The sequence below is a fragment of the Heptranchias perlo genome, chromosome 28 (genome assembly GCF_035084215.1).
Source record: "Heptranchias perlo isolate sHepPer1 chromosome 28, sHepPer1.hap1, whole genome shotgun sequence".
NCBI lineage: Eukaryota > Metazoa > Chordata > Chondrichthyes > Hexanchiformes > Hexanchidae > Heptranchias > Heptranchias perlo.
In genome coordinates, this window is record NC_090352.1 from 9,211,935 (window position 1) to 9,226,560 (window position 14,626).

A 14,626-nucleotide genomic window follows, 5' to 3' on the forward strand; every position below is an offset into this window, starting at 1 on the left:
AAATCTTATTAGTTCTTTGTCTTTCCTCTATACTACCACACCTCATATCCTCTCCCTCAAGTGCTGCCAGACCTCAGGAATTCCTGTGAGCAAATCTCCACACTGCACACCCCAATTCTGTGAAACCCCAACGTTCCCCCACTGCAGTGCTCCCAAATCCTAATACCTCCCCTACCCCTCTCCCCAAAAGTGCAGAAAAATCAAAGGAGCTCCACCAGTCGATGCCAAATTCCATCAGTTCTATCAAAACCCAGCAAAACTCCCCAGTGCTGTCCAAGTTCAAGACCGTCCCCCTTGCTACTAAATCCCATGACCCTCCCCCTGCCCCAGTTTGAGAGAGAGAGACACACACAAAACAGTGGTTAGGCCAACTGTGCTTTCTTGTTTTAGAACTTTCATCTTGGGAATCAATCTATTCATTATTAAGTGCGTATGCACACTTGTCTACAATCCTCACTTCCTGTATCATGATTTAGAATAGTGCTTTTTATGTGATGATTTAGAATGGAAACTGCCTCCAAACAATTTATAATAGCAATTCCATACATAAACCATTGCCTGTCACGATGTGCCTCCTGCCTTTAGCTGGTACTATAACGCCTCATGCTCCCCATCTTCCAACTGCTAAGCATGCAATTGCTACATCTCTAAACTGTGTTTCTCTGCAGCAGCCTATGGTTCTACACTTTAAAAAAACAGCCTATAATGTTCTCAACTTATGTTTGAAATCATTTTACTGGCTTCCTTCCGCTCTAAAAGTGCATTCTATTTGCCTCCAATTTTGTTCCCGCTTTTCCCTGCTCCTATTCTTGACCCTATAGCTTCTGTCCCAGCCCATTCTATCATTTCAGCCCACCTGCTCAACCCTGAGCCAAGGTCCCGATCCCATGATACATTGACTCAAACTTCTCCAACCTGCCTCTCTGTTCTCCCCACTGCCATACTCCTCAAACGAAGCCTCCCTCTGCTAACCCAAATTCCCCATTTGCGCCATCTTTTTCGTTGGTACCCACAAATTGCACGTTAACTTTGCCTGCCACAGCCTCCTACTCCTCCCACCATACAACCTCACCAAATGTCACAAACACCTCCCCAAACTCAGCCGTGGGTCGAACCTGAAATGATTTTCATTGCCATTTTTGCAAACACCTTCCTCCTTGAACTCCAGGACAGCCCCAAATTCATGTCCTCGCAGCAATTTTTCCCCATTTCATCTCCACATTTTGTTCAGAAATCCCTCTTACAACCCTCCATTACAAATTTTTTTCTCCACTTATTTTCCAATGCAACAGATAGTGGGCAATTTAGTGTTAAAATTGTTTATATAGCTACAATAGCCAAACTCACCACACACACCAGAATAAATAAAAATATGAAACTTTTGATATTCTGACACAAAACAATGGCCCAGAATTTGCTGGGAAAATAACGACAAGTTCATGGCGCACCCCCCGTTATTAGTTAAAAGCCCAGCAATTTGTGGCGAGGAAGAGATACGCCGCAAATTGCGAATCGTCACAAATTGCTGGACAATTTGCGCCTCTCCTCCGTGAGCCTTGAATAACTGTAGCTCGCCGTCAACCTCCCCGCTAGTGCCAAGAAATTTCTGGATTTGCGCCGTAATTATGAATTAAACTGGCCGCAGAAAGTTAGGGCTGCTATTTCACAGTGTAAGGAGCCTGCTAATGGGGTGATTTATGGTCCTGACATGCCACTCAGCCTTGCAGGCCCAGCATGGGAACAATTGAAACCGTGGCGTCTCATTCTTGCAGGTAGTAAATTGTTCCTAGGTACTTTATATATTACATTTTTTTCTTACTTTTTCTTTGTCTCTTTTCTCTCTGTATCCAATCTTTCTTTTCCTCTCTATTTCTCTTTCTGTATCTCTCTGCTTCTTTCTCCATCCTTAAATTTGATTGGTTAAGAAGATAGACTACCTTCACCAAGATCTCTCATGCCCTGTTGACCTCGCCCCGCCATTATCAAGTCATACTGCCAGCAACTTGCGACGCAAAAATAATTGGAGCCGAAGGGCGAGGAAAAAAAATCCAACTCACGGCATATGCCACGAGATGCCTCACTCTGCCAATATATTTGGGACTGTCTCTATATGCCATATGTAAATTTATGTTAATCAAAACAGACTTTTCTTTTTAACCTGTTAAGAGTCTGAAAACGAAGACTAATTAAAAAAATCATGATCACTGGCTACGTACAAACCTCCTTGAAAATTATTTTCCTCCCCTGCTGTGACCTTTCCAGTGATGCCAAATCCCACATTACATCGAGTCTACAGCACAGAAACAGGCCCTTCAGCCCAACTGGTCTATGTCAGCGTTTATGCTCCACATGAGCCTCCTCCTTTCCATTTCATCTAACCCTATCAGCATACCTTTCTCCCTCGTGTGCTTATCTAGCTTCCCCTTAAATGCATCTATGTTATTTGCCTCAACTACTCCTCGTGATAGCGCATTCCACATTCTTACCACTCTTTGGGTAAAGAGGTTTCTCCTGAATTCCCTATTGGATTTATTAGTGACTATTTTATATTGATGACCTCTAGTTTTAGACTCCCCACAAGTGAAAACATTTTCTCTACCCTATCAAACCCCTTCATTATCTTAAAGGCCTCTATCAGGTCACCCCTGAGCCTTCTCTTTTCTAGAGAAAAGAACCACAAGCCTGTTCAGCCTTTCCTGATAAGGATATCCTCTCAGTTCTGGCATCATCCTTGTGAATCTTTTTTGCATCTACTCCAATGCCTTTATATCTTTTTTATAATATGGAGACCAGAACTGTGCACAGTACTCCAAGTGTGGTCTAACCAAGATTCAATGCTAGTTTAACGTAACTTCTCTGCTTTTCAATTCTATCCCTCTAGAAATGAACCCCAGTGCTTGGTTTGCTTTTTTTTTAAAAATGGTCATATTATCCTGCGTTATTTTTAGCGATTTGTGTATCTGTATCCCGAGATCGCTTTGCTCCTCTACCCCATTTACTCTTATTGTCCAAGCAGTATGTGGCCCCATTCTTCCTACCAAAATGCACCACCTCACACTTATTTATATTGAAATTCATTTGCCAATTATATGCCCATTCTGCAAGTTTATTATGACTTCTTGAATTTTGACATTCTTCCATTGTATTAACTACACCTTCTACTTTTCAGTTATCTGAAATCCCCAAACTCCACTTCTGCAGTGCTACTGAAGTCCTCCCCTAGTGGTCACAAACCCCAAAACAATCCCCCATTGCTGCCAAATTGCAGGAGCAACCCTTCAATAAAACCAAATCCCAGAACCCACCTCCGTGCCGCCAAACCCCAAGACATCCATCAGTGCTCAAAAACCTGAGGAACTCCATCCCAGTTTTGTTAACTTCACAAACAATTCATCAGTCCCATCATTCCCAACCTTTTCCCACTACTGCTGAACATCATGTATTCACCCCCAACCTGGTACATCTCAACATCATGTGTCCTGGGCTTTGGAAATGGCAGGAGTGCTACCAAACCCCAGAATTCCTACTAAACCTCAAGACCGCTCACACTCAGTATTGCTAAATCTCAGGATCAACCCCCACCCCCACCCATTACTAAACCCAGTGCTAAAAAACTTTAACACTCCCACTGCAATGCTACCAAACTCCAGGACCTCCACCCTAGTTCTGCCAAACACCAGGACCACATCCCAGTACTGACAAACACAACGACCTCCTCCTTCCCTCTCCAAGGCCACTGAATACTCATTGCCTATCTGCAACCTAATACATTTTGCCTATCAACTTGCAGTATATGCTGGGCTTTTAAAAAGTTGAGATAAAAATTGAGTTCATAAGTAAAGGATCATAGAATACTAATAAGGCCACCAATTTAGTTTTCATGGAAAAATAGACAACCAGGAATTTGAAGTACCAGTAAAAATCCCATACACCACGTAGTTAACACAATTTGACATTCATATCATTGTGCTTCACATGGCATAATGGCCATATTATAAAACAGCACGATGTCCAACTCACTGTGAACAACACTACAGGAGAATATATTTTTTGAAAGTTCTGCCTAGCATATGCTTCAGAAGCCAAGAAATTCTCTTTGCGAGCATGAACAACTGGGTAGACTATACAGCAAAGGAAAAAACACTCCAGCATCCACGCAAGCAAGAAAACAAAACCTATATGAGATACAATACAGCAGGATCATCTACCCTGCAATCCCTGGGCATTGGCAATCTGACCTATTTGAATTCTGTAGGCTTCAAGGGTTGGAAAGAGCTGTTCTTAGTGCTGTTGCCTCACGGGTGGCTAAACTCTAAATCATATCAAGATCTTTTAGTATCAGCAACTTATAATGTATTTAAACATTGTATGTGGCGCCCAAACCTCCATGGTAGGCACTTGCGTCCCATGGAAACAAAAAGCTTTGACATCCCTGCAATACAGGATTACAATCTTCATAATGAAACTCAAAGGCAAGGCCAAAACAGAGCCTTATTTTAGCATATTACTTCAAAACAAAAGGCATCACTCTCCCAACTATATGGCAAACAACCCACATCTCAAGTCTTACTTTTGCTCCACTTTGCAATAAAAATTACTGGTCACAGTTCAGGCTATTTTAATAAACCTCAATTAGAATCTCTCTAAAACTGCACCTCTGCCTCCGGTTTTATTTACAATCGTGAACTGAACGCCCTATCAACACATGCAATTCCTCCATGGCTGATGTACATATACCTTCTTTTTGGCACTTGATGTTCGTGAAGAGCCAGTGCAGTAGTACTGAGCATATTTAATGTGATACAACATTCAAGTAGGTTGTTTACTTACAGTGGAAACTGTACATACTTTGTGCAAGTGCACTGAAAGGAATAATAATCCATGTACAGGAAATATTTTGAGGGCTTTTAGGCCCAACCCAAAGCCAGTTCAAAGATATCGATACATTCCCCAGGAATAAAAATGTAAACCACTTTTTCAAGCATGGTAATAATGTTCAACTCAACATTAACTCGTATCAAAGCTGAAGCTCAAGGCATGTAGTTTTCTAGGTGAAATACAACTGAATTAATAGAGCTAAATAAATGAAACTTAACAAAAGCAATTTTATGGAGCCTCTCAAGGCTTGGGGACCCTAGGAGAAAAAGCTGGACAGGAGTGGGAGGAGGCCCAAGGAATCTAGTGTCTTTAAGTTGTGAAGTGCAGCTGAATTGAAATAAATAATTCTTGAAATGTCAAAAAAAAGCAGGCAATCAAAAAGCTCTTGAAAATTGACTGCCGTAAAAGCAAAGTTAATCCTCTCACACAAAATATTCAAATGTTAGGAATCTTACAACACCAGGTTATAGTCCAACTGTTTTATTTGAAAATCACAAGCTTTCGGAGGCTTTCTCCTTCGTCAGGACACTCACTCACCTGACGAAGGAGAAAGCCTCCGAAAGCTTGTGATTTTCAAATAAAACTGTTGGACTATAACCTGGTGTTGTAAGATTCCTTACATTTGTCAACCCCAGTCCATCACCGGCATCTCCACATCACAAAATATTCAGGGTAAGAAGATCATTCATTAAATGTATACTCAGTTCAACAGCTTCCAATTTACCCAAGCATGTTTCATTCCTGATTTCCTTTATCTTTTTCATAGCGCTTAAGTTAACTTATGCGTTTTAGCAAAGGATTGCTACTTCCAAATTACTTTGTTTCCCAACTATCTTCTAAAGTCACTGTCACTAAATTCATTTATTTAGCTCAATTAACAGTACTATATTGTATAAAAGTAAATATGGAATTCAAATATGCAAGATGTGACTCCCACCCGCCCATTTCATTAGTAATTTCTCAACACAATCCAATTAGATTACTATCGCAGGTTCATATCTATCAATATATTATGAAAAATCTTGCGTGAGCACATACTACCTGCCCACAAACTTTAACTCCAGTCGGCACAATTTTTGGTGATGCTTTTGTCAATATTTACCATTGTAAACATGATATCTCAACATATCCCATTCAACTTTTCCATGTCAACAGTCACACTGTAGTTACAGGCTCTGGCTACTAGATGGCTCTGTGGAGCAGATTTCTGAAGTCTTTCCCTACTTCGCCACCATCTTCTACATAAAACAAACTTATATTCATCAACTGATGGTGGGCGACGTCACAAACAATATACTAGTGTACATGTATAAAAATAAAATATCAATGATTTTTGCACATTAAGGCTGAATGGTCCCAAAGAGCAATAAAGAAGATAGTTAACATTTTTGGGGGGGGGAGGGGGAAAGAGGGAGAAAGAGGAGAAGAGGACTGGAAGAGAGATGGAATCTCACAAAGTAACCTGAAGCGCATTTAGTGATACTCCAGTGCTCAGAATTTCAAACGGTTTATTCAGATTTAACAGAAACCAGAGACAAGGCATGACCAAATCAGAATGGGCATAATGTGTTTGTTTTCCAAAAAATAATTTGTTAAATTGGCACTTATGATGGTGCAAGGCTAGGAGGGTGGTAATGGGACAAGAAACAAAAGATTGGCCGACAGGAGCTGTAAATGGCAACATCAGTATCATTACCAGCACCTGCTGTCTGAAAAAATGGGAGCAGTGGTTACGATCTGAAATTATTGAAATCAATGTCGAGTCCAGAAGGTTACAAAGTGCCTAATCGAAGGATAAGGTTCTGTTCCTCAAGCTTTTGTTGAGCTTCATTGGAACAGTGTAAGAGGCCGAGAACAGAGAGGTCAGAGTGGGAAGTGGAATGGGGAATGAGGAATTAAAATGGCAAACGACTAGCAGTTCAGGGTCAGGCTTGCTGACTGAGCGGAGGTGTACCGTAAAGCGATCACGAAATCTGCATTTGGCCTTCCCAATGTGGAAGAGACCAGGCAGGAAAATGGAGTTAAGGTCGAAGATCAGCTATGATCTTATTGAATGGCGGAGCAGGCTCGAGGTGCCGTATGGTCTACTCCTGCTCCTATTTCTTATGTTCTTATGTGTCGGCATTGTGAGCAGCAAATACAGTATACAAAATTGAAAGAGGTACAAGCAAATTGCTGTTTCACCTGGAAGGAGTGTTTGGGGCACTGGACGGTGGGAAGGGAGGAGGTAAAAGAGCAAGTGTTGCATCTCCTGCACGGGAAGGTGCCGAGGGTAGGAGAGCGGGTGTTGGAAGAGTGGACCAGGGTGTCGCGGAGGGAGCGGTCCCTTCGGAATGCTGAAAGGGGAGGGGAAGATGTGTTTGGTGGTGGCATCACACTAGAGGTGGCGGCTGGTGGGAAGGAAGGTGAGGACAGGGGGGTCCCTATCATGGTTCTGGGAGGGAGGGGAAGGGGTGAGGGCAGAAGTACAGGAAATGGGACTGATGTGGTCAAGGGCCCTGTCAACTACAGTGGAGGGGAATCCTCGGTTGAGGAAAGAGGAAAACACATGGGAAGCACTGGCGTGGCATCGTCAGAACAGATGCGACGGAGAAACTGGGAGAATGGAATAGAATCCTTACAGGAAGCGGAGTAGGAGGAAGTGTGATCAAGGTAGCTGTGGGAGTCAGTGGGCTTATAACAGATATTCGTCAACAGCCTATCCCCAGAAACTGAGATAGAGAAGTCAAGGAAGGGAAGAGTCAGAGCTGAACCACGTGAAGGCGAGGGAAGGGTGGAAATTAGAAGCAGAGTTGATGAAATTTTTCAGTTTGGAGTGAGAGCAGGAAACGGCATCAATACAGTCATCAATGAACCGATAAAAGAGGCGAGGGAGGGGACCTGAGTAGGACTGGAACAGAGAATGGTTCACGTATCCCACAAAAAGGCAGACATAGCTAGGACCAATACAGGTTCCCAAAGCGACACCTTTTATTTGGAGGAAGTGGGTGCAGTCAAAGGAGAAGTTATTCAACAGGAAGCAATCTTATGAATAAAGCACAATTGCCTCCCTTTGTTCAACCACATGGCTAACTGGGAGCAGCAAACCCATTTCATTTCCTTCAACAGGAATGCAAGGTCAAACTTCACTCCATGTCTCCTCTTCTCCCCAAAATGTAGACCATGTGCACATACCAAGTCATGGTGTGGATTTATCAGCCTTCAGGTCATTGAAATAATTTAAAATTCCAGCAATCACATTATAAATGTAAATTAATGAGATCCCACTACTGGAGACCGTGGAATTGGTAAGTGCATTTGTTCCCATTTTCTTCTGGCTGTGATAGCTATGAACCAGTGCAGTTATTAAACTTAAATGCGATTTTCAACCATCAAAATCTTGCCTGCTCTATAACTGAATTTAACTTGATATAATCCACGTTTACTATCAGCAACATCACAAGCTTACCTTTTTTTGATTATAATAGTTTTTAATCCAAAATCACCAAATTTCATGACTAACATCAATACTTTCAAAACACCCTTTCAAAATTAGGCATTATTCAATAAAACAGAAAATGTTAACCAGCAGCACCAAAATTTTAATCAGCATAGTTTTGAACATGTTCAATTCCTGTTCACCAAACTTTATATGACTTGATACCAGAAAAAACATCTCACTCCTTTCAAAACTGGGCATGATCAGTTAAATTCAACATGATTGCCAGAATTTCTACTCTCTGGTGTCAGTAATATTGAAACTATTTGGTTAATAACCAAATTTAATCTACAAACTTCCACAAGCAGAACATTGCCTCTTTCCAAAACTGGGTATACCACCCGAAAATTTCATTAGACCAAGAATGGCACTTCAATTTTTTGACAAATTTGATGACAATAACTTTGAAACCATTACCCCAATGTTTTGGCTGTCTATCAAAATTTCACATCCATTTGAAACATGATGTGAATGGATAAAATTCAAGAAGGCCATCAGCAGTCCCTCAATTTTCTTGGGAACGGACCTTATTTTTTAAATTTCACAAACACCTCGATAGCCCAACTTTTTCCCTCCAAAAAACACCTGCACTTTCTAGAAATTCTAGACAGTTCTACCAGTGAGAAATACAGAATTATTGGCCGTTTCAAAAAAAATTTCCCCTCGTGTCCCCCATACCGCAAAATAGCTAGCCACAAGACGACTGAGCACTCAATTGTTCCTCTCGTGAGGGCAGCAGGTACTAGCACAGCAACTCCCTGCACTACAATCAGAAATTCTAAGACCTTGGAATAGTGCGCTTAAATTCTTTTCAATAAAGCTCATTCATGAAGTCGACAAAATTAAACTAAAAATCATAATTGCCCTTTTTTGTGGGCTTCTAAATGTAAACATTTTTCCTCTAAAATATTATTTAATAAACAAAAACCAATCATTGGCGGACAGAAACTGTTAGTCTTTAGCATTTACCAAATTTCTGGGGGGAAAATTTGTTGGTGGTTTTAATTAAGAGCAAAAATCTAGCTCCCCGTTAATTCACAATTAAAATCATCCACTTGGAGGCATGCAGATCATGAAAGTGCCAAGTTTAAACCCCACTGTGTGTTAAGTTTTTGGATCACAGTCAGCGCAGAAAATGCGCTACAATTGTAGCAGCATCCACATTAGGAAAGAAAATGGGGGATGGGGGGGGGCAGGGAAATCAAATCCCCTCCTAACTGCCAAACTACTGGACTTAACAAGTGTGGATGTTGGGCAAGAATAAAATTGGGATCTGTCATGATTTCCTCCAGTCAGATAGTCTGTCAACACTCACTGAAGGATAAGTGATACACCCCCAAATTTTATGGTCAGTTCTGCTGCTCGCATATGCCACTCGTATCTCCTGTCCATGTAGCAAGGGCTCAAACTCATACTTGTCAATTATCCAATGACCAGTTAGTGACTATCCTAAGTGACAAGGGTGGGGACACAATAAACAGAGTCTCTTTTGGTTCAAAGTAGCTTCATAGTGATCAAAGTTCAGAGCTCAATTAAGTCTATGTGGCAGTATTGGTAATCCAACATCTGAACCAGACAAGTCCACAGTACTATTCTTCCAAAGGCACTGTTGATGACAGATTCCATTCATAACAGTCAATCGGTGACATGGAGAGGTTGGATCTATCCCTGGGGTTGGGATTCTTTGCACTTAGTTCCAGATAGCCATGCAAACCAATATCCTAATGGGTTGTAAAGTCCTAATGGTGGTTTACTAGTGGCCCATTCTAGTGAGCTACAAGGTTTTAGATAGTAACTCTGCACACTTGGGGATTCCATAGCCTTGGCTCTGTAAATCTGTGCATAAGCTCTCTAAATTTATCTAAGTGGACTGTAGCCCTATGGGGAAAGAATACGCACTCTGCATTGGGCAAACAGAAATTCTACAGGTCGAGGTTTATCAGTTGCTCGGTTTGGAGATTCAAAACATAGTGATGGGTTTCTACACGTCAAATACCCAGCTGACCAAAATAGAACAACTACATAAGCAGTCCAATTTAGTGGGCATAACAAAATCGATAAATGTATGAAAATCATCACAAAACCCATTACTCCCGGATAAAGCATCAACATTGGCATTACTCGGCACATTTTTTTTTAGTAAAGCTGCATCTACATCAGCCTGTGAGATGCAATGTCCTCAATATGGTGCATGACATGCTGGACTAGTCCATATATAACATACAGAAAGCTATACAATCATGAACTGAGCAATGAAGTTAATATTCACCGATAGAGACAATTCACCCATTCTTAAAAAGGAACCCAGAGTCTGATGGAAGAAAGTCACTTACCAAGCTTGGCAAATGGCCAATAAAAGTTTGAGCTATTGAGGCGACAAGTTATTATCCATAGGCCATTAGAAGGATAGTGCAATATTAACCACTCCATCATTTGGGGGATATAAATCTTGGCAAGTAACACCCATATGCATTCTACTTTTATTTAGAAAGCTTACCTTTTTCTTGTTCCTAATGTTTTGTTCCGTCCTGGTTAATTGGATCTTCCCCCCCCCCTCACCAGGTCTGTGAACAAAGTCAAAAAACAGGCATATTTTGACATAACCATAATCTTTCAACTTCACAAAATAATGATTGGCAAAAGCAGGCTAATAAACTTATATCACAATAGTAGATATATCAGATATACTTGTTAGCAAAATGCTAATCAAAAATACAACTTGTCCCGATGTTACCCTCAGAAGCATCAGTCAGATTCGCCTGTAGAGGCATTTCTCTATAAACTTAAGTATAGTGTAAGCATTGGTTTTGGTTTCTCTGGAGAAATAATTTTAGACAAGCAAGCATGACCCCCCTAACAACAGAAAGGATTTCTCAGGGGAAAGAAACTAAATTACAGCTTTATGTTCTTCACATTGAAAATGAGTTAATCAAAAAGCTGCACGACAGCATTGTCAGGATTTTTGTAATCACTGGCAATTTATAAATGCTGCACATTAATGTAAAGGTTTTGGGCACACACAAAAGTGCAGATGGAACTCAGAAGCGTATCAATCACACTAAAATCCTGCGGTGCAAGACATCCAAGACTGGTTTCACTGGTTTGTTTGCAGAGCGCAGTATAATTCCAGTCAAAAACTGCCTCAGCATTCTTAGACCCTGCGCTTCCTAAAACAGATTTGGCTGGTTTTATAGTTATCACAAAATCAAGCTAAACTCCTAATTTTGGCGAAGTGCACAAGTACTTCGTTGCACAAAGATAATCTACATAAAAGGTTCATGAAATACTAGAATCATAGAAAGGTTACAGCGCAGGAGGCCATTTGGCCCATCGAGTCTGCACCAGCTCTATGCAAGAGCCATCCAGCTAGTCCCACTCCACTTATCCAGTTCCCTTTTCAAGGCCACGATTGTATCTGCCTCCACCACCCCCTCGGGCAGTGCATTCCAGATCCTAACCACTCTGTGTAAAAAGTTTTTCCTCATGTCACCTTTGGTTCTTTTGCCAAACATCTTAAATCTATGCCCTCTGGTTCTTGACCCTTCCGCCAATGGGAAGGGTTTCTCTCTATCTACTCTGTCTAGGCCCTTCATGATTTTGAATACCTCGATCAAATCTCCTCACAACCTTCTCTGTTCCAAGGAGAACAACCCCAGCTTCTCCAGTCTATCCACTTAACTGAAGTCCCTCATCCCTGGAATCATTCTAGTAAATCTTTTCTGCACCCTCTCTAAGGCCTTCACATTTTTCCTAAAGTGCGGTGTCCAGAACTGGACACAATACTCCAGTTGTGGTCTAATCAGTCTTTTATAAAGATTCGTCATGACTTGCATACTTTTGTACTCTATGCCTCTTTATAAAGCCCAGGATCCCATATGCTTTTTTAATCACTTTCTCAACCTGCCCTGTCACCTTCAACAATTTGAGAACATATATCCCCAGATCTCTCTGTTCCTGTGCCCCTTTTAAAATTGTGCCCTCTAGTTTATTAGAATTGTGCCCTCTAGTTTATATTGCCTCTCATCATTCTTCCTACCGAAATGTATCACTTTACATTTTTCTGTGTTAAATTTCATCTGCCATGTGTCTGCCCATGCCACCACCTCTTGAAGTCTATCACTATCCTCCTCACTGTTTACTACCCTTCCAAGTTTTATGTCATCTGCAAATTTTGAAATTGTGACCTGTACACTCAAGTCTAAGTCATTAATATATATCAAGAAAAGCAGTGGTCCCAGCACCCACCCCCAGGGAACATCACTGTGCACCTCCCTCCAGTCCAAAAAACAACCGTTCACCACTACTCTGTTTCCTGTCATTTTGCCAATTCTGTATTATGTTACTACTGCCCCCTTTAGTCCATGGGCTGCAATCTCAGGTACAAGATGATAAACTGATGTACGTATTAATTAGGTCATTTTACAAACAAGCTGTAGGCACAAATTCTGCAAAATGTTATTAATCTAGTATTTACTGCACTTAATTTGAGTTATAATTGTCTTATAAACTTAGACAGTAGTTCAGCTCTACTGTAATTTTTTTTTAAATATTCACTGCACTTAATGTAGGTCATTTACTCAACACTGCCAGTTGAAGGCTTCAGATTTAATATAAATGTTACTGTACAAGTCACTCGTTTATAATTGACTTTCGAATGTATCAAGTTCCTGTGCTACAGCAACAATGGACAAAAATACGTTCACATCATCACAATTCATTCTTCCATCTTTTATTAGCCATCGACTTTCTTCTCCCTTTTGCAAGATTCTTTTTTCCCTCAGCCTAACTTAACAATTGACGTCCCGCCTCCCACTTGGCGATTGGCTATCCCGGAGGTTCGTCACAGCTGTTGGAATGCCCATTGGACAAAACGACTGGCAGTCAATCGCGGCATCGCTCAGCAAGTTAGGCTTACATTAAAACCAACACCGCCATCGATTCGTTGCAAGGCAGGATTTATCAGCCTTTATGCGAAGCCGTTAGCGGCACAACTACCCTCACTACTGAAACTATTTTAAAAAAAATACAAACCCATAACTCCTCAATTAAACTTGTGTAAATATAGGTGCACAAAACATTCTCGGTCACTCACGACGTTAAGAACACACCTACTTGTACTTGTATCCCGCCGCCAAGCGAACGGAAAGTAAAACGATATTAAAGCTACTTTTAAAAGAAAAATTAATCCTAAACCCGAGGCATTCTACTTTTAACACTTTTCAAATCCCAATTTCAACCAGAGGGCCTGCTCTTACTAAATTGTTTTTTTTTGTTGTGTGAGAACATACTGTTTGAAATGGAGGGCGGCAGTGTATCGGTCCGCCCGCTGCGGTACTGCCTGCCGCGAGCAGCACAGCCACATTGCGGAGAGCCGCAGACCCTTCCACACGGGGAGAGTAAATAAAAACATAATCAAGTAACGCGGCCATTCAAACGCTTAGTTCAATCGATAAATATTGTACCACACGCACATGCGGCAGAGAGAGAGAGACACACACACGATGCCGATATCTGACCCCCTTATCTCCCCGCGCTGGCAGTGTTGTGAAGAAAGGGCAGAGAAGTAGACTCACAGGAAAAGTGGCGACGCGCAGAGTCCGAAAATTTCCCAGCAGCCGCCGATGGAAAATTCTAGAAAGGGAAAATATAAAAGAGGGGGGACCGCAGTTCGAATTATCGGTCACAGGGTCATTGAACAGCTATCAATTACTTCAACTCTGGGCAAAATTTCGTGATCGGTTTAAAGAAAACAAAAAAAATTTTTTCAAAAAAAAATCCCGTACACAACTCGAACTACAGCTCAGCCGACAAAGCTGACGGCGCCTTGTCCCTATTGTTCCCTTCAGCCAGTGCGAAGTTGGGGCGCATGCGCACGAGTCCCAGTGCACGCCGGGCCATGTAGTCCCTGCCATTCGGCGCTCCGCTCCGGCCAGCGGGGCGCGAACTACAATACCCAGGGTGCCGCGCGGTTAAACAGCTTGGGCAGTTATCACCTAGTGCTTGATTGGAAAAAAGATAAGCAAGGTCTCTGTTGAGTTTGTGCAGCGTGGTGCTCAGGAGTAAAAATGGCAGCCATTCTGTTGCAAAATGCAGCGTGTAACAGTTATTACCAAAGAGTATAAAATATACTAACTTATTTTGGTTTCAACATTACGTTCTGTAATGTTTATGTATATATGCTTTTATAGAGCCATCAACCAACATAGAGGCTGAAAGTTTGAACGTTAAACATTACACTCTGCTTTTCTGCAATCACTGTAAACCCATTTC

At 41.5% G+C, this 14,626-nt stretch overlaps 1 protein-coding gene across 6 annotated transcripts in view; it reads right to left on the reverse strand.

Moving 5' to 3' along the window:
• LOC137344834 (general transcription factor II-I-like) overlaps positions 1-14,205 on the reverse strand; it is a 168,879-nt gene extending 154,674 nt beyond the window's left edge. For 4 of the 6 annotated variants that reach the window (XM_068008018.1, XM_068008019.1, XM_068008020.1 and 1 more), the window contains exons 1-2: positions 13,930-14,205; positions 10,854-10,920 (exon numbers count right to left, since the gene is read on the reverse strand). The gene's annotated coding sequence lies outside the window, so the exon portion shown is untranslated. Of the gene's footprint in view, positions 1-10,853; positions 10,921-13,827; positions 13,906-13,929 lie in introns of those variants that run through there. The other 2 variants (XM_068008017.1, XM_068008016.1) reach the window with 2 other exon arrangements.
• Positions 14,206-14,626: the final 421 nt, after the last annotated feature.